At 36.3% G+C, this 26,486-nt stretch overlaps 1 protein-coding gene and 1 long non-coding RNA gene across 3 annotated transcripts in view; one reads left to right on the forward strand and one right to left on the reverse strand.

Annotated features, from left to right (window-relative positions):
• Positions 1-5,195: 5,195 nt before the first annotated feature.
• LOC148128283 (uncharacterized) lies at positions 5,196-7,642 on the reverse strand. Its single transcript, XR_015741188.1, has 3 exons — positions 7,509-7,642; positions 6,927-7,013; positions 5,196-6,104 (listed from the first exon to the last, which is right to left on the reverse strand). It is a non-coding gene; the product is annotated as an uncharacterized LOC148128283 (long non-coding RNA).
• The window catches only part of ESR2 (estrogen receptor 2), a 73,943-nt gene continuing 54,959 nt past the window's right edge, over positions 7,503-26,486 (forward strand). The window contains exons 1-3 of one of the 2 annotated variants that reach the window (XM_087922318.1): positions 7,604-7,870; positions 13,828-13,936; positions 19,698-19,740. The gene's annotated coding sequence lies outside the window, so the exon portion shown is untranslated. Of the gene's footprint in view, positions 7,871-13,827; positions 13,937-19,697; positions 19,741-26,486 lie in introns of both variants that reach the window. The other variant, XM_087922319.1, reaches the window with a different exon arrangement.

Consider the following 26,486-nt stretch of genomic DNA (forward strand, 5'->3'; position numbering starts at 1 on the left):
GTGTATCTTTGATTATTCTTGATATAAATATAAATATAAAAAGCAAGAACCGAAGAAAGAGGCCTGATGATGATGAATGAGACTTCATCGAAACGTTGCCTAGATACTTTGAATCTTACGGGGAGAAAACCCGAACAACCAAAGATCCACATACAAATACCCGAGAACCTCAGAAAATATATATATATATATATATATATATATATATATATATATATATATATATATATATACACATATATATATATATATATATATATATATATATATATATATACATACACACACACACACACACACACACACACACACACATACACAATATATATATATATATATATATAGTTGTGCTTTTAAAGTTGTAGCAACGTTTCGGCAGAATCTCAGCTGCCATCATCAGGCTTCTATATATGGCTGGTGCTTTTGGATCTTTATATATCCAATATATATATATTCTGAGGTTTTCGCGGGTATTTGTATGTGGATCTTTGGTTATTTGGGTTTTCTCCCATGTAAAATTGGAAGTATCTAGGTGACATTTCAATGAAGTCTCATTCATCATCTTCAGGCTTGTGTCTTCGGCTTTGTGCTTCTCAGAGTAATGTGAGCTTGCAGCTGCTTCTTTCTTTTAACTGCTAGTGGGGATGTTACTTGATTGGGTGGGGGCTTGGCTGTGTTCTGATTGGCTGGGGGTGTGTTTCATTGGTTGGGGGTTTGGCTGTGTTCTGATTGGTAGGGGGTTAGCTGTGTTCTGATTGGCTGGGGGTGTGTTCTGTTCAGATGGGGGCTTGGTTGTGCTCAGGTTAGTCTTAGTTGCTGGGGGATTTGAGCTGGTGAGCTGTGATCCTGTTGTTTGGCTTCATGTTCATGGTCGTGCCACATTTTCATGGTGGGCGTCAGTTCGCTTCATGTATGGGTCGGAGGGGTTTGAAGCGGGTAATGATGCAGCTGCGGTACGGCTTCTGGTCCGTGGTTGTGTCTCATCTTCTGTGTGGGTTTGAGTCTGCTTTCTACATGGAAGTGTGGTGGTAGCATCTTGTGTGGCCCTCGTGGGTCTGGGTCTGGTGTCATTCTTCATGTTAGGTACTCATTTGTTAATGAGGGCGGGTTTCCAAATGGCTGGTAGGTGGGAGGTATCATCTCGTTTATTCATGCTGTGCGGGCATTTTTCTATCTCTATGGCTTCTCTGATTATTCTGTTGTTGAAGTGTTCGGTTTTTGTGATAGTTCTGGTATTTTTAAAGTCAATCTCATGTCCTGTGGCTTTGAGGTGTTGGACCAGGGAAGAGGTCGGCTCTTCTTTTTTGATTGAGTTCTTGTGTTCTTCAATGCGTGCACTTATTCTTCTGTTAGTTTGTCCGATATATGTGGTGGGACAGGCTGTGCAAGGGATTTCGTATACTCCTTGGTTTTCTAACTCGATTTTGTCTTTAGGGTTTCTTAGAATGGTGGATATTTTTCTGTTTGTGCAGAATGCTGTTTTAATGTTGTGTTTTTGGAAGATCTTGCTGATTTTGTCTGTAGTGCCTTTTATATATGGGAGGAGGGCTTTGCCGTTCTCTTGTTCTCTGACTTGGATTTTGGTTAAAGTTTCTTTTTGCATTAGGTGGGTAATCTTTCTTTGGAATCCATTGGCTGTTAGTACATTAGTGAGAGTGTGTAGTTCGGTTTTTAGGTGTTGTTCATCGGCTAAGCATTTTGTTCTGGAGATGAGTGTCTCAACTACGGAATTGATCTGTGTTGGGTGGTGGTGTGAGAGTGCGTGTAGATAGCGGTTTGTATGTGTTTTCTTCTGGTAGATGGTGTGTACTAGGGAACAATTGGATTTTTTGTATACTAAGACATCTAGGAAGGGAAGTTGATTTTTAGCTTCTGTTTCCATGGTGAATTGTATTTTGGGGTGTAGGCTGTTGAGGTGTGTGAGGAAGTTGTTCAGTTTTTCTTTCCCATGTGGCCAGATTATGAAGGTGTCATCTAAGTATCTGAGCCAGAGTTTGGGTTTGTGATCATATTTTTTTAGAGCTTGTGTTTCAAAGTGTACCACATAGAAGTTTGCGATGACAGGTGAGAGGGGTGATCCCATGGGTGCTCCTTCCATTTGTTTGTATTTTTGTCCATTGTAGGTGAAGTATGTATTGGATAGGCAGTGGTTGGTCAGATCTAGGATGTGCTTGGGGGGATTGTATTTGTTTGGGATGGCTGTCAAGGTTTCTTTTATAGGCACTTGGGTGAAAAGGGATATGACATTGAAGCTCACTAGTAGGTCACTGGATTATAAGTTTTGTTTCTTTATGATCTCGATGAGCTGGAATGAGTTTCTTATGTGTGAGTTGATGGATTCTGCATAGGGCTGTAGTTGTTTGGTGAGAAATTTGGCTAGGTTTTGTAGAGGTGAGCCTATGGAGCTGACTATTGGTCTAAGTGGGGTTCCTTCTTTGTGTATCTTGGGGAGACCATAAAGCTTAGGGCATCTGGATGATTTCTCTCTGGGTATGATTCTTTGCTGGATTTCTTCGCTGATGGGGGAGGCTTTTATTTTGGATCTGGTGGTTTTTTCTAGGTAGGTGGTGGGGTCTACCTAGAAAAAACCCGAATAATCAAAGATCCACACACACACACACACACACACACAAACACATACACACACATATATGCTATATTTAATATTCTTTATATTTAATACAACTTGAGCAATCAAAACATAATATACTGTGTATAATATATTGTATATTCGAATATAGATTTCTACTGGCACCTATTTATTAAATATAAATAAGCACTAATATGGACAGTATATTTTATTTTTGAAAAAGTGAGGATTCATTTATCACCACAATATTGATACAATATTACACACATATAAACGTGCAGAGATATATTATTAATATATTATACTTGGTTTTTATTTATTTAATATAAATATTAAGCAAACCACCAAATACATACCAAAGCCTGGGCAAACTGTCACCATGTTAATTTCTGAGCACAGCTGCACACTCATTCTCCTTGCTACCTTATTGTCATAAATTATTTGCTGTAGGACAGAGAACCATAGGCAGGTATTCAGAATGCCTGGATGTTCAGTTTTTCATTGGGAGATTTTTGTAAGCCTTCAAGCTTTCTAGATGTTTCAGGAAGATCTTAGAAGGTCCTAGAAGGAGGACCTCTGTAAAGCCATGGTCCTATCTCCATTCTGAAGGCTAGAGCAACAAGGTTCTCTAGCCAGGGAAAGACTGAAATATAAATCAATCAGATATAGCTGGAAGGGAAGTCTTCTACTCCAACCCGCTGCTCAGGAGATCCTATATCATTTCAGACAGGTGGCTGTCCAGTCTTTTCTTAAAAACCTTCAGTGATGAAGCACCTACAGCTTCTGAAGGCAAGCTATTCCACTGCTTTATTGTCCTGACGATTGGGAAGTTTCTCCTTAATTCCAGGTTGCTTCTCTCCTTGATTAGTTTCCATCCATTGTTTCTTGTCTTGCATTCTGGTGCTTTGGAAAATAAGTTGACCCCCTCTACATTCCATCAAATATTGGAATACTGCTATCATGTAACCCCCAATCCTTCTTTTCTCTAGACTGGCTATACCCAATTCCTGTAACCGTTCTTCATATGTTTTTGTCTCCAGGTCCTTAATCATCTTAGTTGCTCTTCTTTGTCCTTTTTCCAAAGTCTCAACTTTGTAATGTGGTGACCAAAACTGGATGCAGTATTCCAGATGTGGTCTTACTAAAGCTTTATAAAATGGTACTAATGATTTTGATTCTATGCCTCTGTTTATGCAACCAAGGATTGTATTAGCTTTTTGGCTGCTGCTGCACACTGCTGGCTCATGTTTAAATAAATGTTCACTAGGACTCCAAGGTGTGCTACTGTTTTTGAGCTAGGTTTCACCTAATCTTGTACCTGAGAAAGGCTAGGGGATGACTTGAGAGATGGCAGGTGTCTTCAGGCTGATGCTAACACCAACAATGATTATCACTAAGCCAAAGAGGCAAAATGCAGGTAGCTCTTTGTTTTCGAACCAGTTTTATCTGAGAGAGTCTAATTTGTTCTTATTAGGGCCCTATTATTTTCTTTATTATTCTTATTATTTTTACAATTTCTGAGCTCTACTAAATTGCTGCTAAGGGAATTGTTGATTATCAGTGGCAGACAGCTGAGCTTTAAAAAGCTGCATGGTATTAGGTCAGATAAATGAAAAAAGTGTGCACAGTAGGAGATGATTATCATTTTTTCTTTCAAATGCTTTGTCCTCGTGTCTGTACAGTGACAATGTGGCATTTATTTTCTTTATTTTAAGCAAGACTCTTTCTTGTCTTACAGATTCTGGATTAATATTGATTTTATATGCAACATGATTCAGTAGGCTTAATTATCTTATTTCTTGTAGTTGATTATGGTGAGTTAATGCCTTTTAAATGAACGTGAATGTATAGTCATACATATATACATGATTCAAATTATTTAGAGGTCTTGTCTTGAAGCATTGCCCAGTCTATACAGGAAGAAGCTTCCTGCTTTTGAAAAGTTGAAAAGGAAACAAATAAACTTCCCCACATATTGGTAGTTCTTATGCATATACAGTATCTTTCATTTGGACATCTAAGCAATCCAGACTCAGTGTAGAAAGTTTTAGGATGATGGTCTAAGACTTATGCAGTTTTCTGCTTAGATTGATAACCTCTAGGACCTTTGGAGACAGAAGCATAGGAAGTTCCTTCAATCCCAGTGATGAAACTCAGATTAAGAATCCTGATCTTTCCTGGAGGAATCAGCAGAGCTTGGGGCATAGCTAGTCAAAGGATATAAATAAGATCTCTGGTTTTAAGGCTGAAGCTATGTAGGTCATAAGAGTTTACAAGACTTCTTGAGTCAGATAGCCTGTAGACACCATTGGAAATGCTTTTCCTTCATTGCTTGTGGAAATATATCCAAAATGGAAATAAATCAATAATTCATCTCAATAATTTGAATGACTCCTCTTTTTGAGAACAACTGGCTCACGGAATAATGTGTTTGAGGAAGAATGGATGACGAATCTGTTGTATCTACAACCATTCATGGGGAAATTAGTACACTAAGCTTTAGTTGCCCATATTAGAAAGGAACCAAAGGAAGATAATTGGCTGATGACTTGCTATGTGTCTCACCATTTCACTGAACAAAATGATTATGGACATTAACTGTTTTGAATTCTTTATTAATGGCTGACATTGCATGTTGTTGCTGCTTGTGTATTTTATTTTGTGATTGTTTCTGTATGTAAGTTTTGCTGTCTTTCTTCAAATTGTAATGGGTTTTTCTTGACTTTCAGGGGGTTGCTAGCCAGCTCAGTTATCTCAGTAAGACAGAAAGAAACAGAGTTTAAATGTTTAATTAAATAAGATAACACATACATTGGCCTTTTTGAAAATTAAATGGACAGGAAGTAAGTGGTTTCTCAGATACACTATATGTAAGGCTCCAGGCAGCATGTCTGTTAGCTGAAATTCAGTGTGATGAAATTATATCAGATTAAGTAAGAAGAATTGTGAGAACATGGGAAGAGTCACAACAGAAGACACTGCTCTGCATTAGAAAGTGGGAAGAGATCCATTAAATTTGGAAGTCATTAGTTTAGAGTTGACTTAGAGAAAGAATTAGTCTTCATATGACTATTGTAAACATAGCTTTTATGCAGAACATATACATAAGTGTGCTTTTTGATATAGCTTATAAACTAATAAAGGATGATACCAAAAAAGAGTGTTATAAAGCTCGATCAACTCTGCATTTATTTAAATTTAACAATTATAATGTTTGTTAAGATTAGAAATTACGCAAATAAATCCAAAGGTAGTACCAATTAGATAAACCCAGTAGGTTTATATATGAAGAAGAATATATTGATAGCAAAATAATTAAATGGTATTGTGGACTGTCCAGGATCTACCTATAGATGGCAGTTCTTGTTTTGAAGGCTCCCCATTTTCTTCTTCTGGTATTTTTCCTCTAGGATGAATCTGCTTAATTAATATCCCCTGTGTTTGTTTCTGCCTAAAATTTAAAAAGTAAATAGCAGGATAATCCAATGGATTCAACCAACATGAATAAAATTTCCTGTAAGTAAAAAAAAAAAGAATAAATCAGATTGAAAGGATAAGCTAAATCCTGTTCAGAATTGTTAGCTTTGTTCCTCGCAGAGGATACTCTCACAATTGTATTATATATAGGAGCATTAAAAAAAACCCTTTCTTTGGCTTTTTGGAAATGCACAACCCACTCTATCTGGGTAGGAGTCTACCTTCTAATTCCATTTAAATATGGCAGGTCCAAGTAAAAAAAAAAGGGAGAATAATTGAAACCTCTTTTATATAAATGTATATTTATACATTTACTTCTTTGGTGATATTTGTTTTTATAAATTACCCTTATCCTTTTCCTTTTGCTTTCTAATTTCTCCTTTGGATTTGTAACATTATAGGATCTTAAAATGGATCTCAGCCATTTTAACGATCTTAGCCATCGCAATTAAATTTGTACCAGGGAAGCACAGTGGACAAAAGTGTCATATAAAAGGCACTGCCATATCACTGAGTCCAGGGAAATACCTCGGGTGTATTAATCCTTACCTAAATATTACTGTTTTAGTGCTTCATTCTTTAATTACACATCACTCTACTTTTTATCTACTTACTCTACATAATAACTACATAGAGTAATATACTATATTAAGGCATTTAACTATATGCAGCTATAATAAGACATTTTCTTCTTTTTTTTACAATATGCCTTTATATGCTATTTACTACAAAAGGGTAGAATGTAAAAGCAATAAATATATTTACTTCATCACATTATGATGCAATAAAATGACTCTGACAAACTATTTTTCCCCACATGATCTATCAGAACAGCAAATGCCATAGTAATATCACTAACCTTGCCAATTTTCCCAATAGAGTTGCTTCAATACATTTGTTCAGAAAAACCTCTGTAAAAACTGGTGATATAAAAGGACTGATCTTCCTTACAAAAGGAAAAAGAAAAATACTTCTCTTAAAACAAGTCCAGCTTACTGGAGGGGGGGATAGCTAGTTGTTTTTTATGGCATACAATAGGTGCAGATCAAACACACTTCCTAACTACCAGTGGTCAGTTTGGAGAAGAAGACAGTAACAAATCGTATTTTGCCTCCTGGCATTGTCAGACCCATCTCAGCTGAGATGATTCCAATTCCTTTTCCAAGATATAAACTCCCAAGGGAGCTCAATCTAGAATAATTCCACTATGTACACACAATAATATCTAAAATCTAAGCTCCCTTTCAGTTTCTGTCTCCATTGCAAATCAAGAGACAAGAGAGGGTTTTATTTAGATCAAGAGCAGGTATCTACCTATTGCAAACTGAGACAGTAGGAAAGTGTGATTCAGATGCATCCTACAATAATTAGGTCTTTGTTGTCAGTTAATAGATAATCCTCTCTGCTGACGAGAATACATTAGTTTGCAACAAATGCTTACTAGTGTGAGCGCTGGAACAGGCAGTGACTAACAAGCTTCTGAAATTTGTTGTCAGGAAGGAGGAGGAACTTAAACCGAGAGCTCTTGCTTTTGCCAGAGAAAGAAAACACTGAGCATACATGTGTGATCTTGTGCTCCAAAGCTGGCAAGATATTGCTTCATGAAGATGGTTATTTGGGTTCTTGGTTGCCCTGTGGTGTATTGAAGGAGTTACTCCTGAATACAGCTGTTGCATTGGTGAAATTAAGGGAAAAGAATAAAACAGCCACAACAAAAATGCTGGAAGTGAAACCTTGCTCAACATTTACTTAATGTTCATCAATGATTACAAAGTCAAGCACAGTTCATTCCAAGGCACTCAGGTATGTACTGGTATTTAAATATTTCATCTGTGTGTGCATGTCTACAGCATATGTATAAATAATACATATATACTATACATAATAATAAAATCAGTGTGCCAAAGAGGAGCACATTCTACGTTTGAGAATAATTCTGAAAAAAAGACAGTTTGCCAAGCTTGAGATTTTTTTTTTTTCTCAGATTGAGAATGACATAAACAAATATAATTATTTGCAGGACTCTTGGTCTGTAGAAGTTTATGATATGAGCTGTTTGTGTGTTAAGTTTTCCTCTTTCTCCAACTGAAACCTTGAGAAGAAAATCTGGCAGTAGTACAAGTGCTTAAAATTTTGTGTCAGTACTTCACTCAAAATTACATAGAAACTAGTCCCCAGCAAATAATCTTCATTGTGCCAATAAGTTTTCTGTATGTCAGTAAAGTTTCTTTGGATAGGACCTCATAGTTATTGCAATAAATATGTGGTTTGAGTGATCTTGTAAATAGACTGACTGAGCTTCTGTTGAAATGTCAGATAAAATCTATTACCTTAGAGCTCTTAGGGGAATATTTTCTTTGTGTTTATTATGACCCATTGTTTCTGGAATATCACAGAAAAACTTAATAAAATAGCATTTATAATTAATTAATTCCAGAATTCCTCATTGGTTTTGCATATGCTATCTCAATTTCTAATTTAAAAAATCTAATGCAGATTTCTTGGCAGCTTTTTTGGAAGTGGGTTGCTATTACTTTTCCTAGGGTTGAGCGAGAGTCACCGTGATAAACTTAAGCCTTCCCACCACCACCCCTTTCTCTGTATAAACATGGCTTATATTTTTTCTTTGTTGGCAATATAGGGGCTTTTTTTGTATTTCACTATTTTAAAAAGCCCACACATTTCTAATTGCCTGAAGTGGGATGTTCATATAAGAAGAGATCTCCCGGTGTATATAGAAATTGTTTGTTATCTCTTGGGCATTCCAGCCATTATTATTTTTAGCTGTAATCCCAGGTTAATTTGGGTGGCAGTACTTTGAAAAAGGAGACATGTATAAAATTGCAATGTTTGTTTCACCTATATATTAATATGACAGATAGGTATATTTATCATTCCAGTGGGGATAAAAACAACTGACTTCAAAGTATATAATTCTGAATAGAGAAAAGTATGCCTGATAAATATATATTTTGGGCAAGAAATTCCCATGTCTAATTTCCAAATGTATAGAGTTACTGTAGTTACTGGAGCAGTACAATAGAAAAGTTTTTTGTGCTGAGAAGAATGACATTTCTGATTTTATCTTGAGATACCTCATTTAAAATTCTAGCATGAGAAATTAATTTCTGGAATAAAACTTAACATATACCTAAAATGGGATCTTTGGTTATTTCTTAGGTTTGTAACTCACTTTACTGTATTGTCAAGGCAGGTGACACTCATACCAGATGGGGACCCAAAGTCTGAATGATGTGCTTTTGTGCTGTCTGAAAGGGCCTCTTGAACCTGTGGTTTTTAATCCAACTTTCTGTATGCTAAAAGAGACTCGGCCTCAGTATTTCTGAAATATTAATTATTTCATATGTGTGGGTCTCATTCATTATCTCCCCATTATATAGTCTCAGTTTCAATTCCTGAAGTCTTCCTTCAAGATCCATAAGGGGTACTACCAATCAGAATAAAAGAACTTTTGGCTCGAGTGAGCAATAGCTCAATTTAAGATAGCTTCATATGATCTATTTTGGGAACACTGCCCCAGAGCTTCATATATTTCATTCTGGATCCTCTTCAAGTCTTTCCCAAGCAACATTCCAACCCCCCACCCTCACCCTGTCCCGTGGAAAATATGCACAGTATTTACTTATTTGTTTCTCAGTAATAACAGACATTCAGACTGTTGCTCGATTCACTTCTGCCCAGTGGGGCAAAGAAGAAAAAACACAGAAAATTACATATGTAATCCTATTCAAAGCAGAAATTCTATAGTAAGCATTAAACTTCAGAGTTTTGTTTGGCTGATTGTATACATTTAACTTCATAAGATATATCCATAGTTTTATATTCATAAAGCATGCGCAAAATTAAAAGTAATTACAGGCTTAAGCCTTTTTGAAAAATAATGTAATGCTGACTGGGTACTTGTTCACATATTTTGAAACACAAATTATAGCACAAGAAATAATAAATGGCAAAGAGCTGGGTAGCAATTCAGCTATCCCAAAAAGGTTTGCATGAGCCAGAACAATTGGTTTCCTTAGAATATGCGGAAATGCAGGTTCAAATTTTATTTTGCAAAACACAACTGTCACCTGTATCTTTCAATTCTCATATAGCTTTCTTGATTTTGGATAAACATGAACTGGACAATGCAGTAGCACTGCAGAGAAATACATATTTGTAGATTTTCAATATGTGAGTTAAAATGCCAGATTATGCCAATTTCTTTGTATGACTAAAACATTTCTGTACTTCCCTATACTTCAAAATGCCTAAGTCTATTTACAACAAATACTAGACAATGAAAGACTTTGGGTGTAGGTATAGGTGTGTAGCGGTAATTCAGGTAGGAAAGCAAATGCATCTCCCATATTTATTGGGATGTTTGCTTTCATTTTCCCAATTCCTAAATTATATTTTGCCTTAGTCTTTCCTAACCTGATGCTCCCCAGTTTTGTTATGACTAACTAGACTTCTAGTTTCCAGAAGATATAGCCAACATTTAATTGAGAACAATTAGACATTGAAGGTTACATTATTTCAGTGAAATAGAGCAATTCTAATTAATAGTTTGGGTATGTATTTCCCATGTTTTCAAAATGGAAAAGGTGCAAAAATGATGACAAACCCTATAAGACTGAAATAATTTTCTAATATAAAGTGAAACATAAATAATTCCCCTCCAAAATTCAGGAAAAAAAATCCTAACCCCATCTACACATGTGCCATGGATGTCCCCATTTTTGCATAATTGCATTGCTTCATCTAGTGCTCACTTTCTTAAAAACTGTTCCATGTGCCATGCAAGCCACTAAAAGGCAACCTATCCTTGGTGTAGGGAATTAAGATCTTTCCCTACTTGATTGTCACTCCTGATTGTTCTGTATTAGTGATTTTCCCCTAAAGCATTTGACACGCTGTGGCAGTTTTATCACAAGTATAGCCTAAGAAGGCTATATTCATCAGTCATTTTGTTAGTCGTGCTTCAGGTGATACAAGGCAGTGAGACCCGGCTAGCACCTATTACTTACATTTAGCTCTGGTCTCTGGGCACTACCATTTAAGGTCTATTCTGCTTTAGGTAGCAGAAGTACCCAGTTCTGTCAAAGTCTTTGGAGTTAGGGTTAAATCCCTGTTCAAGAACAGCTGGTGAGGGGTTATGCCATGAAATACCAGGGAGGGAGGGAGAGAAAGAGAGATCATATGCTCAAATCCACTATGCAATTCTGCTGCCACCACTAATCAGTTGCAAATTTGACTTGATCCGGGTCTTTAGGTCAGAGGAAGCTTGGCAAATAAAAAGCCTCCTTCCTCTTTCTCCTATCACATTCCCCAGCTCGGGCAGTCAGGGGACAGGTAGAAGTGGAAACCAATTCTAATGAAAGGCTGACTCTGACAATCTAGTCGTCTATCAAAAACCTGATCAATCACAGCAGTGCTATGTTTGGAAGACAGTTTTCCTGTCAGTTGGGGATGTTGAAAAGAAAGCCTGTGGAGAGGGGACAGCAGTCTCCTCTGCAGGAGGAATGAGGACATCAGCATCCAGCACCAAACCAGAATAGATCCTTTCAGAATTGGCAACGGGGATGGCAAAATCTGTGCCAGTTTAATTTTCTGCTGTCCTCCCCATAAGAGTTGTAACTCTTGTATTTTAACTGAGCTGTGGAGAAGACCCTTCATAGGACAAAAACCAGGAAACTGAATTAAGTATGATCTATATATCCTTGATGCTTGGAATAATTATGATGCCCCAGTGGTTAAGCCTATAGTACTTTGTAATGAAGTCAGCACACGGTACTGCTTGGAACACATTAAGGGAAAGGATGAGTGGTTCTCCTGGCTATGTTTCCCTTCTAACCAAACCTTATCTGCAAGTGGGAAAAACAACCATCTCCCTAATGCTCTCCCTAATGTATGATGGCGCTATGGGAGTATAAGGTGGATTGAAGCAATGCATTTAACTGTCTGCCAAGTTGCTAAAGATCATAGCTATGGGAGGTGTGCTGCACCTATGATTGTCAGTCAGGTCAGTGCTGAACAGAAGTGTAGTTTTGTAGATAAGGACCTTGCATAAGACTGATATCTGTTTGGAAAGGTCAGCATTATGCGGATAAAATTTTCTTTGGAAACTAGACATCTAGTTTCTCCTCCAATCCAAGCCAAAGTGATTAGGAGGACACTGAAAGGGAAGGGATGTGCCCACAACAGCTTAAATTGGCCAATAGGAGCTGGACAGGTCTCAGTTCCTATTGGCATCATTAACCAATGGTCAAGGATGGGCAAATAAAGAAGCAAATAAATTATTTTGCTTATTATCCTGCCTTTTGTACCTTCTTTTTTTTGACAGACATGTCCAATCTGGGGGACTTCTCTATACTGTATTATTACCATTAATTTTATTATAGTATTCTGATGACTGAATTATTATTTATTAACATTTTGATTGTTATATTTTCTCTCCCCCCGCCCTCCCAAAAGCAGTGGTGTGGAGTTCAGAGCATGCAATGTCATACAAAAATGGTTCCCGGGGCATGTTGCGCCACAGGTAGTGAAAGCTGAAGAGGAGCCCACTGTTACAATCCACTACAACAGAGTGGAGTGGCCTTGATTGATCCCAAATCACCCAGTCAACCCTACTGCTCATTGAAGGAATGAATAGTTAATGAGCAAGTAGAAGCACAGCCTGTTCCTCCAAGAAGCAACCACTTTTGCTCCTTTTCTTGCTCTGTGCCTGTGTGTGCTAATCCCTGCTTTGTTGCCCCAAGAGAAAACATGTGCTTGAGCAAGGAGAGCACTGCCGAGGGAGAGTGTTGGTGAATAGACCTAGACAGAGGCACCTGTCACTTGGCCTAGTCCTTGGTATCAATAGAAGAACATCCTCAACATGGAAACAGCATCTGCTCCTGAAAATGCTGATGTAAATGCTGATGCTGCTTCCTCTTGTTAGCCCTCTCTTTCTGGAGGGACCAACAAAGAGGGTGTCCTTAATTATCCTTAATCTGCTACACTGCTTTTACCCAGAGAGATAATTCTGAGAAACAAGTTCCTCCTATGAACAACATTTTCTGCACTGCCCAAAGAAAGCAAGTGCACCTTTTCACTAAATAGCACTGAATCCACATTCTACCCTACAAGGAATGTGCTCAAAGAACTGGAGGATGACTATTATTCTTGGTGTTTGGTTGCTTGCATATTTTCCCACCATCCCCCAAAGCGGTAAAGTTTATAAGAGATCTTATCCCCATGGATAAAGACTATTTTGGGAACTTCATGGTTGTAGACTTCCTTCCAGCATTTGTATTCCAACTTCTCCTCAAGAGGCAAGCAAAAGGAGTAATGACTATTTGGGTTTACTAATTACTTCCGCTTGTCCAATCATTTTACTTCCTTCAGTATAAGATTAGGAATTCTTTTAAAAATGTTTCTAAATTAAATATAAATGAATGAATGATTGAGAATTGTGAGGCATTGTAGGTCTGTAATTATTGGGTTGAAGGAAGGTTAACACATTTAGTGCCCCATCTCAGGGTTTTTTTATGTAGGAAGAGGAGTGTCAGTCAGATCAAATGATAAAGCTGTGCAAGTAAACTGAATTACAATTGAGGCATTGATAATGCCAGAATATGCCAAAGACTTGATCCACATCAAAATTATGGTTTGTATTCTTAATTTATGCCATTCCTTATTTTTTCCAAGAATTTGGAAACTGTTCACATATATCAACATTTATCCAAATAATACTCATTATTCATTGGTTCTAGAGCCATGGTGGTACAGTGGTTAGAATGCAATATTTCAGGCTAACTCTACTGCTCACTCCAGGAGTTCGATTGTGAATCAAAGATCGACTTAGCCTTCCATCCTTCTGAAGTTAGTAAAATGAGGACCCAGATTGTTCGGGGGCATTAGGCTGACTCTGTAAACTGCTTAGAGAGGGATGTGAAGCATCGAGAAGCAGTATATAAGTCTAAGTGCTATTGCTATTCTATATTTATGATTTTGTTTATTCACAAAAATGCTTTTGTAACCTCAAAATCAGTACTTGTGGTACTGGTGTGCATATTTGTGGACACGTGGAGTGACAAACCATTGGAATACTCCCAACTTTCCCTAATTTTGTATTTGTATTTGTAGCATTTTCACAGAATACAGCAACAGGTAGTCCTCAACTTACAACCATTCCTTTAGTGACCATTTAAAGTTACAAAGGCACTGAAAAAAGTGACTTATGACCGTTTTTCACACTTACAATAATTGCAGCATCTCCCTGGTCATGTGATCAAAATTTGGATGCTTCTAACAAGCAAAATCAATAGGAAAGTCAGAGTATAATCGTGCTATTAATTTAACAACTCCAGTGATTCACTTAATAATGTGGAAAGAAAGGTAATAAAATGGGGCAAAACTCACTTAACAACTGGCTTGCTTAGCAACAGAAATTTTGGGCTCACTTGTGGTCATAAATCTAGGACTCCTGTATCGCAAATAACAAGAACTGCCTGTATTACATCCTTCTAAGCCAAAATTAACTTAAATCAGGTTATAGTAATCTACCCAATACATATTTCTAAAGTTCTCAGGGAGTTCCCTACTCATATACTGCAGGAGTCATAAAAAAATTAAAAATTTAGAGAATATTTGAGTGCTTCACATAAACATTGTTCTCCTGATGACATCACTTCAATTACATCTTATTCTCAGATGTCAACAATATCCAAAGCAGAGACAGTTCCTTCTGGCTTCCATGTGACCAGTGTTGTTAGGTGTTTAGGAATAGTTGTAGGCACAAAAATATCTCTGCTGAACAGTTTGAGTACTTCATAGAGCCTGTGGGTGCTAATGAAGTGGTGCTGTTGTGGGTTGAACGCTAATCATTATATTGGACTATGACTGCAGCATTATGTGGTTTTGTATGATTTCCAGAAGCTCAATTGCTTCTTCAAACCTTCATTAAACTGGTGAATTGGTTGAGACAAATATGCAAATCTAAGATATGTCTACTAGTGACAGCAATGAGGATTTTTATGACAGAAGACAAGTATAATAGGTATGCATATTTTCACACATAAAAATCATGGAACTCACTTTCAGATTTCAAACAGGAGTAGAATTTGCTTTACTACAAAATGTGCTTTATTTTGAATCCAAGATGAAAGCTTCATTCTCCTTAAATTTGTGATATCTGTGATGGTGACAGTTCATCACAATCAATGGTTGGAAAGTGTAAACTTTTCCTATTAACTCACTTTTAGGAGCCAGTATTCATCTCTTCCTTCAGGCATGTCAATGGAGACATAGGGAGACTGGGTGAGAACAGCTCTCTCCTGCTTGTACAAGTGTCCAGGAGAAATAGTGAGCTTTTCCTCACTACATAGTCCACATATTTAACTTCATATCTGTAGCAGATCTGCAGGAGAGGATAATGAGCAGAGATAGGTCAGGAAGGGGTTCGCAGGCCTTTTGACAACTTCAAAAGTTCTGAAGGGACTCCAAAAAGGCTGTTTAACTGGTGCAGAGAAGAGGTGAGGCAGCCTGCTAAAAAAAAAAGAAAACCACAAACAGACAAATATAGATGATGAAATCTTTCCCTAAGGAAGGATTGTGGAATTTTTATTATTCTGGAAGAAATGTAGTGAAATTATTGTCCAGTTTCTCTGCCCACATGTGGGGCATCTTAGGGTATTTTTTCCCTTCTGTTTTGCTGTTTCTGTTGATGTATGATGGTGTGCGTATACTTGGTGCTTCTTTGTGGAAAAGTTATTTCTATCTGTGTGAGAGACTGGTAGATATGTACAGATGAGGGAATTGATTAATTTTACTGGCAATTTACTTAGTAGTTTTGAATTCTAGCTGATCAGTTAGTGACTTCTTGCCCTTAAATACTGTATATTTACATACATATAGTCCTACACAGTGTAACTGTGCACACATTCATGGAATTGAAATATTGGATTGGTGGGCTTTACGCACAAGTTTTGTTTCTGTTTATCATTTTCCTTTTTGTCTACTTTTTAATGTTTCACTATATGGGCCATCTTAAATTCACAGCTGTCTTCTTTTTGAGAAAATGCATCTTTCTGATTAACCAAAACAGAGGGAGAAAATATAATCAGTAGGAAATAATGTATTTTTTGAGACTTAAAAATGACTTCTGATGATTGGCAAAGGGCTTTGGAGATCAACACTATAAAAATCTGCAGAGATCCCAGATATCCATGCCAGATGGGATGCATTTTGGCCATTGATCTATGTTGGCAATATTAGTTTCCTTTAAAACAAATATCTCTTTAAAAAATATATTTTGAAGTTAATGTGAACATTTCTTCTCTGCCTAATAATATCAGTCATGAATTCCTGTCTCTTTCCACTACTTTTCGGTTTGTAATATGTTAGGGTTAAGGCAAAAACCTCATTCTGAATAGATAATAATCAAAGTGTGCTTTAAGGATCCATAGAAGCACAATATTGATGTACTGTGCATACTGTGCGATATCCAGTGTTTGTGTATTCTGCTGGCAGAAAGTACCCCTCTTCAACTATAAGGCCCCCAGACAGTTCTATATTATTTTATGCAGATTATTTTATTGATGAAAGTTTGATGAGATATGGTCCTTTTCCTGGGAATTACTTGGGGCTCGGGACATGGAACGGTATGTAAATAAAAATAAATAACATGAGGACTTTGTAAAACTTCTTTTACACATGAAAGTAACAGAAGAAAAACAGGAAATACCAGTAAGAATATGTGAATTATGCATCAATTTTACATGCTAACAAATAACAACTAAACAAATATTCCTTCATACTGCTTTGGATTTACATTATCTGTGAAACATCTGCAAAATCTCAATGTCTTTATTCAATTTTACTGTAACAAATGTAATTTTTCTTCACTTGTTTTTTTTAAACATTTTTTTACCTCATTTAGGAACAACCAATTTATTATTATGGAAGTAAGAGACCTTAAAATAGATTTTCCAGATCACTCTTTCAGACACCATCAATTTCCTGTTTGTGTATGGATGTATTCTGTGTTTATTCCAGTTTAATTATTCGTCTGTGAATCTCTCTGGCTATGATATCTGCATCAATTCTGTATTTGATCTGAGAATAGTTGGTATCTTGGCAATGGGAGAACAAAATAGAATAATCAGAAACACAGAGTAGCACCATAAAAATAATGTAAAAACCCATTTTCAAAGTTTGTGGAGATGATATTTCATGAAATATTATATTGGATATTATTGTTCTTTTATTTTAATTAAATCTGTGCCTTTACCTTGCTTTTCTTATGAGAAAAACTGAAGTCAATATAATTTTACTCATGGCACAGTTTTATTCAATATCAGTTTTATTATTTAAGTTCCATATTAAGAAAGTAATAAGATTAATTGCATTTTTTTTCCAAAAAGAGTGAAATCAAACGCTCTCCGAGTATCTGGCAAGCTCATGGAATGGACATTTCTCTGTCTACTTCTGGCAATCTTACTCTTTTACTAAAAAATCTTTTCAATGATTGGAAGCCTAGCAAACACTGTATAATGTGTCTTATAGCAACAGCAGTATAAAGGGGACACTACTCAACGTTAAATTAACAAAACCTACTCCGATTTTGGTGGCTTTTCCTTCTGTTGCAGCTCTCTAAAATGTAACTTTTAATATTCAGCATATTCATCAACTCTCATGTTCATTCTACATACAAGTTCCTATTTGCTTGTATATTTTAATTAACTATTTTTTTTTTAAAAAAGAAACTGACTGAAACAGCCCCAGATGTTTTCCATCATTGCTGTTTCTTAGCTGTTAAAACAGATTTTGCTTTCTTTTTCATAGCAGCTTCTTTTCTTTTGCATCCAACTGCATTTATATATTAATGTTTAGCAAGGGTTATATTTTTAAAGTGTCTATGAATGCTGATTTAGGCATTGAAAAATATCTTTGTTCAGCCTGAGCTTCTATTCTATTTTAATATTTTGTTTAAAAATTAAATTTCTTGTTTCATAGCTGGATTGACTGTATTTCCATATAAACAGAGACAATATATTCAAATTAATGAAGACATTTAATTATAATAAAACAATCAGAAGTATAACATATTAGTAAATCAATAAAGTTGATAACATTAAGTATTGTTGTTAAGAAATTAAAATATTGATTTTTTTTAATTCTCAGTAAAATTTGAGAAACATCATCCAACTCAATCAGCAGTTTATATTTTAATATTATCTAAAATATCAATTTCATCTTGTAAATTTATACCATACACAATTGCTATAATTACATTACAATTAAACATAGTTGTTCTATAATTTATAACATCCACTTTTGTCACTGTTCATTTTATATATTGCAATTTTTGGATTTTCATGACTAATATGGCTGATATGAAAAAATTAATTAAAATGAGTTAAACATTGTTGAGTTGTTTAATTCTGGAATTAAGGAAAGGAATGAATTGCAACAATGCATGTGCTGTATTTGTAATGTAAGATTTGTGGTAATATTTGGGGGAAGACCTCTACTTGAGGTCTTAGACCAAGGGTCTTCAAACTTAGCAAGTTTAGAACTTGTGGGCTTCAACTCTCATAATTCCTGAGCTAACATGACTGGAGGAGGAACTGTGGGAGTTAAAGTCCACAAGTCTTAAAGCTGTCAAGTTGGAAGACCCCTGTCTTAGACAGTAAGAGGAGAGTAATGAATTTTGTGATCAAATTCAATCTGAAATAGACAGAAAACTCAAACAAAATTTGCTGTTTGTGGCTGGAGACTTCATTGCCATTGCCTTCTTTCTAGGGCTGACAGAGAGTGATTTGCTCAAAATCACCCAGCTGGCTTCATGCCTAAAACAGGTCTACAATTCAGAGTCTTGCTTTTAAGATCAGCTGTGTAGGAACCAGCAGTCAAGAACTATGCTGCACATTAGTACATAGTAGGTTACTTATGAAGCTTTGGAAAAGATATTCAGGTGTTGGAGAAGACTCTTGAAAATATCACTGATAGTCATGAGAACAAACAAGTGGATTATAGGATAGATCAATCCAGGCTTCTCATTTGAGGCATCAATAACCACTATCAAATTATCATATTTTGGGCACTTTGTATGAAGATCTAACTCTCTTGAGAAGTCTATAATTCTTAAGAGAAGGAGAAGAGGAGAACCAAGAGCAATGTGCATGGATTTGATATTAGCATTGGTTGCATTATTAGAAAATTTAATTTGAAGGGCTATGATGCGGACATATATTATTCTGGAAAAGGTCAATGTATGAAGTCACTAAAAGGTGACACTGACTTGATAGCACATGATCAATCAATCAATAGGAGGTCCAGCTGAATTAAGATCAAACATGTACTTTTGTACTATTTATTTTATTAAAGGTGTATCTCATGGCATGGTTAAGATCATTATCTGCTGTTTGTAGACTTAAGTTAAAATGGAATTTTGCTGTTTTCTGATTAATCTAGATTAGGCCACTGTGTGCTTAACTGAAAAACAAACAAACACACAAAATAGAATATGGCATATAGAGAAATCCTGGGGAAAGAAATGAAGACAGATAAACAGGGATTAATTTATTTATGTATTTTTTTTAACAATTGTATTAACAATTGTATTTTCTTTTTGTTTTAGAAATCTCTGTAGATGTATTTTGTTCTCAGAAGATCCTGTCTAGGTAAGCTAAACTCTTTAAATGGGAATCTGATTTTGGGAACAACCCAGGTTTATGCTTTTGAACAGCTTCCTCCTGTCTAGCGTCCTTCAGCTATAGAGGAATTGTAGTTCCTAGAATTTCTGTCAACTTAGTTAACAAATATCTTTTGGTAGGATGATTCAAGAAAGATGGAGAAACACCAGTATTTTCTCTCAAATGTACACAAATGGCTGATTAATTATATCATGTCTCCTGGAAAAATTGCAATGATTTGACTGGAGGTAGGCACAGTTGGCCGTAGAAACTGAATTAAAAATTTCTTCCAATTGTTCCTGGAAAAGAACTAATTCTACACTATCCTAATGGGTGGGATTTGTTCTTAGCAATGGCAAGGAGAAGTTAAACACTTGAAATACCTTAAAGTTTCTGGCCTAGGAATCTTTCTAACGGCATATATCAGTAATATTTGTCTTTACAACATTTATGTTAATAACATTTAAATCATTATTACAGACTGGGCAAAGGCCATAATAAAGATATTTGAATTTGAATTTAAACTGTCTGTTTATATTAATATTGTCAACATCAGAAATAATGGTCACTCTGGGCTTCAGTAGCCCTAACTTGAAGACCGCTGGGGGCTGGATGATATGGACAAGCTCAGGGTCAAATTTAATCCCTCACTAATTTTGGGGATATTCCAAATCTGACTGAACCTGTACAAAACAGCTTCATTTTTGGAAGTCTTCTGGACTCATAGCTCTTGTAGAAAAGGAGGGTGCCGCTATGGCTTCGAGGGCTTGGCAGAGCTTCATTTGTGTGTGGGTTTGTTTATTTTATTTTTTAAAAAAAATCAAATTCTTGTTTCCTTTCTTTTATAAAAAGTGATTCATTCTTTAATAATTCTATTTTAAAATACCATCCTGAAAACATTAGGACAACTTTTTCTTACAACAAAGTCACAAATTACTGGAGCATAATCAGCGTGTTACTATAGAGCCCATGTTACATTAATCCATCTGATCAGCTGAGGTTTGAGATAATAAACAATAATCAAGCTGGGGATATACCTGAGGCAGAGTTGGAAAAAAAAGACATATCGTTTCTGGGAAAGATTTAAAACTGGATCATTAAAAGTCCAACATATAAGTGTACAGTATTTCTTTCCTCATTTGAGAATTAAATTTAGCTGAAATAATATTATAATCTAAAAAAGGATTTAAAACTTGATTAAAATCTTCAGCCATAATTATCTCATATTAAACTAACTAAATTAAACCAAACCAAACTAAAGCAAATCTCTAAACTAAACTGATATTCAAATTACTTGAGTAAAACATCTGGATGATTCTTTGTATAATAGAAAAACATTTTTGCTAGACATCCTATTAGGTTGCTTATTTTTTTCAACATTAGGTGTATCAAGCTTTTTGGCACTGTATTTTGGCTATCCTAATATAAGATTTTGAAAGTTATCATCGCCCCCCCTCCCCCAACATAACCTCTCAATCACAACACAGGGAAATAATTCTTCAATTTATGCAAGCACGTTTTTTGTTTTCTTTAAAATTGTCATCAGGACATATTGATGCAAATTTATTTCCAGTCTTTTTCCCATATCTCAGCTGTGTGAAAAATTCTGATGCCGCCCATCACTTTACTCCCAAACTTCGTGATACATGTATTTCATTATTATCTTATTTATTCAAGACACTTAAATGCAATGGCCACTGAAAACAAAATTCAATTGCAAGAAAATGTAATGCCGCCCCCCCCAAAAAAACCAGTAATATTTAATGATTTAATTACAAGTGAATTTTAAGATGCAAAAAGAAATATAAAAAGGGCATAAGAACAAACCACAATGCAGGAACTAAGAATTTCAAGAAGAAAACTCTGAAACTAAATTAAGATTTGAGGAAAATATATATTCATGCACACTGTAAAAAGGGTTAAAAAGACACAAAGAAAATTTTTACAGAAGGAAAGCAACAAAAATCAGAGCAACAAATTTAATGGGTAGAGTGATAGAGGCTGCTGCACAATGCGCATGAAGATGAGTGATGCGTATTCATATATGTACGGCGTTCTGTACTGAAGCTAGCTGGAGGAACATTTTAAAACATAGTTCAATCCACTAATAGCGAGTGATCTGATGTTTTTGTATGACAGATATGTTCACTGTACAAAAAAAGTCTCAAAAGTGTCCCCAAAAGTCTTGCTCCATCGCCCCCATATTGCCCCCCTTCCATTCCTTTGCCCCTGCGTCACCTCTTTTTGTTCCATTGCCCCCCTGAAAAACAAAATCACCCCCTGGGGGGCAATATCACCCAGGTTAAGAACCACTGCACTAGAACATGTTGACTTCACCTTTCTGATTGACCAAAAAAATCAATGTCTTTGATATTGTGAAATTGCAAAGTAATTAATTCCTTTGGTATTAAGAGCCAAAGTTATTAGGAAAACTGAATATGTTTTTGCTGGGACAAAGAGAACCAAATATTTGTTGCAAGTCAACTAAAAGTGTTGCTTTAGTGTTTTGCCTGGAAAATAATGGAAAATAGGAGTGGGAAGAGATTTCTCTGTATTTAAGGGCTATTCTGTTATTTCTTGGTTTCCCTATGTTGGTTTAAAAATTAATCAGCTAGAAAGAAAATAACCAAAAGGCTAGATTCCACAAAACCACCTGGGAAATTTTTATGATATGTTTACCTGTATATATTGAAAAACTCTGTTTTTTTCTCTATTTAGGAAGTAAAACCTTCTATGGTACTCATAATGAGTGAAAATTATTCTTCCAAAACCTCAATCTGGAAATTCTTGTCCAGACATTAGCACGTTTTACAAGAGCCTCATATAGGCTAACTTTTCTAACTAATTGCCCTCCAAGTATGTTCAACCAATCCCAGAGAATCAGTTTGGAGGAGATAAGCGGAGGTCAATGATTCTCAACCCTGGCAATGTTAGGATGTGTGGACTTTAACCCAGATTTCCCCTTAAAGTTCACAAGGTTGAGGAAACCCTAGTATAAGTGATCTTAGGTTGCTTTATTCAGAGCAGAAGGCAACATAAATAGCAGCCTGTTCTGCTTCAATGGATCAGTTCAGCAATCTGTCTCCCCAGTTCTGCAAAAGTTTAAGACTGTAAAAATGAGGTTAAGGGCTTATAACAGTCCATTCAGCATCTTAGAACTCATCATCTCTCTGGTCTTTCCAGCCTGTTTAAAGTGTCAATTGGATTTAGCTCCCTGCTGAGGCAACATCCTCTTATAGAAGTGAAGATGAAATGAAAATTGGGGAAATATGCTGGCAACAAATGTTTATGAATCAACAGATTGCCAGAATAACGGTTAGATTTCTAAACTGAAGGAAACAGTTCCACCTCTAACGTTGGAATGATCAGATGAAATGTGTTTTCTTCTGGTAAAGTGGACTTTTATTATTTTGTAACAATGTCTTTAGCAACTATGAGATGGGTGCTCTTTTAGCTGTCCTAATTATTTAGACTGAAGCCAGCTCCTAGTTTGTGGAGGCTGTAGGCTGTCCATCCATGGTACATTGTCACAGATGGCAATCTATAATGTTGATGGGCTAACAATAATAAAATAAGCAACAATTAAAAAAAACAATTTAAAAGACCACAAATTCAGAGCAACTCAAAAACATACAACCATATCCAGACAGGCTCACCAAACACTTTGACTCAATCCTCAGTGAAAGGATCAACTCTTCAGTGCTTTACAAAAAGCCAGCAGGGTTGAGGCCATCCAAATCTCAGGAGCTGTGCTGATCCTGTTCCATAGCTTCAATGCCATGATGTAGCAGGCATATTTCCTGGGTACCATTAAATGTCATGACTTACTAGAAGAGATCTGGAGCGTATCCATATGGCTACAATCAGTGGATAAGCAGAGATGGTTGGAGATGTGGTCCTACAGATCTGGCCCTTTGCCATGAAGGACTTTGTAGACTTCAGTGAGTGAGGATGTTGCAGGAGAAATACTATAACCTATTCTACTCAAAGCTCCCATCACACATTTCATTTAACTTTTTGACGGGACTAGGAAGCTTTAAATATTGTAAGTTGGCACTCTATCTCCTTAGTTTTTGTTTACTCTTAGTCCTGGCCACTTCTATTCTCCCCTCCATTCTGAATATCTCAGTGAATGGTATGACCCTTACTCCTTTTCCCTGCTGACTGAGCAGAGTATTGCTACCCCTACTGCGTTATCTTCCTTCTCCATGCCTCTGGGACCAACTTCAAGGGATACATAGGAAAGGGGCTCAAAGCCATTTAAAAAGTCAAAGGTTGATGGAGAAAGTAAGAATTGAAAAACACTTGCCAAAACTGTTTTTTAAACAATAGAATGGGGTGATGGCAATGGTTATGGTAATAAGAAGAAGCCAGTGTTAGTGATAGATCCACCACTTTGTCTTGGCACTTTGCTGGCATTCTGCCATAAATCGGGGAAGGTAGGGGTGAACAAATGGGCAATAAATCTGTATACATGGGAAATTGGGAGAGGGGATAGACAGTTGAGGAAAAACAGAGCATTTTGGAATGTGGTTCATTGTGGCACATTGGCATCTTTAAGGCTGTTTACCCTGAGATTAGAATTTCACCAGCCCAAACATCTCCCAAAACATCTCAGCAGTATTGGATTGGCTATACACAGGCGGATCATGGGGGGAGGGCTAGGGAAAACCAGGAGTTAGTTCTCTATTGGTATGAGGGAACTTTAGATTCCACTTGACTTTACTGCAATCAGCATCTCTTAGTAAAAGTGGCTTTTCACTTCAACCAAATGGAGTTGAGAGTTTTGTTTATCTGGGAGATCAGATTGGGGCAGATCTGACAGTTAGTTTCAATTAAGATCTAGTTCCCAGTTATCTAGCTTCTGACTCCTGATCTATAGAAGATTTGTATTCTAAATTTCAGATAGAAAATTTGTATTCTAAACTTCAGAAGTGGTGGTGTCAAGATAGAAACCAAATTTTATGAAAACTATTCTATTTATATGATTTATAATGCCTCTGAAGAATAACAAGATGGCATACTTACTTACTGTATATACTGTGCAATCAACCAATAAAGTCAACATTTTCTGTTGACCCTCATATCTACTGGAAGAAAAACCCAGAAGAAGATGCAGTAGTAGGCAGAAGATATTCTGTGATAGACTCCACAGTCCATCCCTGAGCTACATATATTGTCTTCTATGAAAATATATTCCCTTAGGAACCCACATCAAGTGCTGAAACCTGTTGGGTTTCTTTGCAGCTCCCTTCCCCCAAGTTCCCAGTCAAGATGCCAAGGAAGTTTAGCAATAAATTGGCAGTCCTTGTAAGTTTAAAATGTGCCCCCAACCCAATATATTAATATAATCTCACAGAAAACAAGTTTAAAGTGCGGTAAACATTTTAGCCCATCCACTTGGTACCATCATAGCCTTATTGTCAGACTTCTTGTTACTCACAATCCCATGAAAAAAAATAAGTTGCTCATGACATTTTATAGTCTGGGGCTTTAAAAGCAGGAGTTAATGATCAATTTGAACTGTGATCAATATTAAAAAAAATACAGGGGAATTATATTTCCTGACCAGTTCCAGTAAATAACACAAGCAAAATCTATAGGCTATTAGGGATTACTGGGGGAATAGTCTGGCCTGTTTCAACTGAAGTAACCTACTACTTTCAAGTGTAATCACGACCACTGTCCCATTATTGGCATTAGAGTATAATTTAACTGCCAGTTGGGTTGACTTTTGTAACTTTTTTGTGAAGTGAAAATGGCAGCTTGCCCTTCACCTCAGGTAGCAAAATGCCTAAGGATTGGAGAAGATATTGCAATCATGCAACCTGCAATTTTCTGGGCCTGAAATGACCATGGTAGGGTATTTCTACCCTGGAAATTTGCAGCATGGTTCTACCAATAGTAGGATGAAACTTGGATGAACATATATCATTTCTTTCTGGCATAACATCAGCACTGACATACTTGAGTGCTCACATGAAACTTGTCCCCTTCCTCAGATTAACAATAGTAGTCACTATTACTAGATTATTTTGATTGGAGATGAGGAATCTTTGGAAGTCTGGAAGCCTCACTTCCTTTTAGAAAGGCAAAAGCCAAACAGTTGGTGAGGCCATGATCTAAATTGGGCTGAGTCATTTGATGCATGCATGTATGCAGAGCAGAGATTTTCTTATTTTTCATTTATGAGTTTTGGGCTGGGGGTTTTGGCCTGTATTTCTTTCTTGAATCCAATAATGATATTGATGCTGTAGTTTTTGAGTGCTTCTTGCCTCAAGTTAGGGGGAAACCATACTGCTGAATTTTGCCTGAGTTGGAGTGAAAGACTCTTTAAAACCTGACTCCGCAGCCTCAAGTTACCCACCTCCGATTTAGATGAATGGGAGATTTCAAGATTTTCTACCCACAGGCAGTGGATCTCTCTGTTCTTATAGATTTTATTTTATTTTATTTTATTTATTTTTGTCAATTGCTTACAAGATAATAGGTATAAGTAAAGACATAGTTATGAATACATGGATACATATAAGAAAAATAAAAAAGAAAAAGAAACAATAGGACAGGGATGGTAGGCACGTTGGTTTGCTTATGCACCCCCCTACAGACCTCTTAGGAAAGGAGTGAGTCAATAATAGACAGTCTAAGGTTAAAGTTTTGGGGGTTTGGGGAAAAAACCCACAGTCAGGTAGAATATTCCAGACATTGACCACTCTGTTGCTGAAGTCGTATTT

Source organism: Pseudonaja textilis, chromosome 1 (assembly GCF_049901715.1).
Source record: "Pseudonaja textilis isolate UNSWEBS1 chromosome 1, rPseTex1.2, whole genome shotgun sequence".
NCBI classification, from domain to species: Eukaryota; Metazoa; Chordata; class Lepidosauria; order Squamata; family Elapidae; genus Pseudonaja; species Pseudonaja textilis.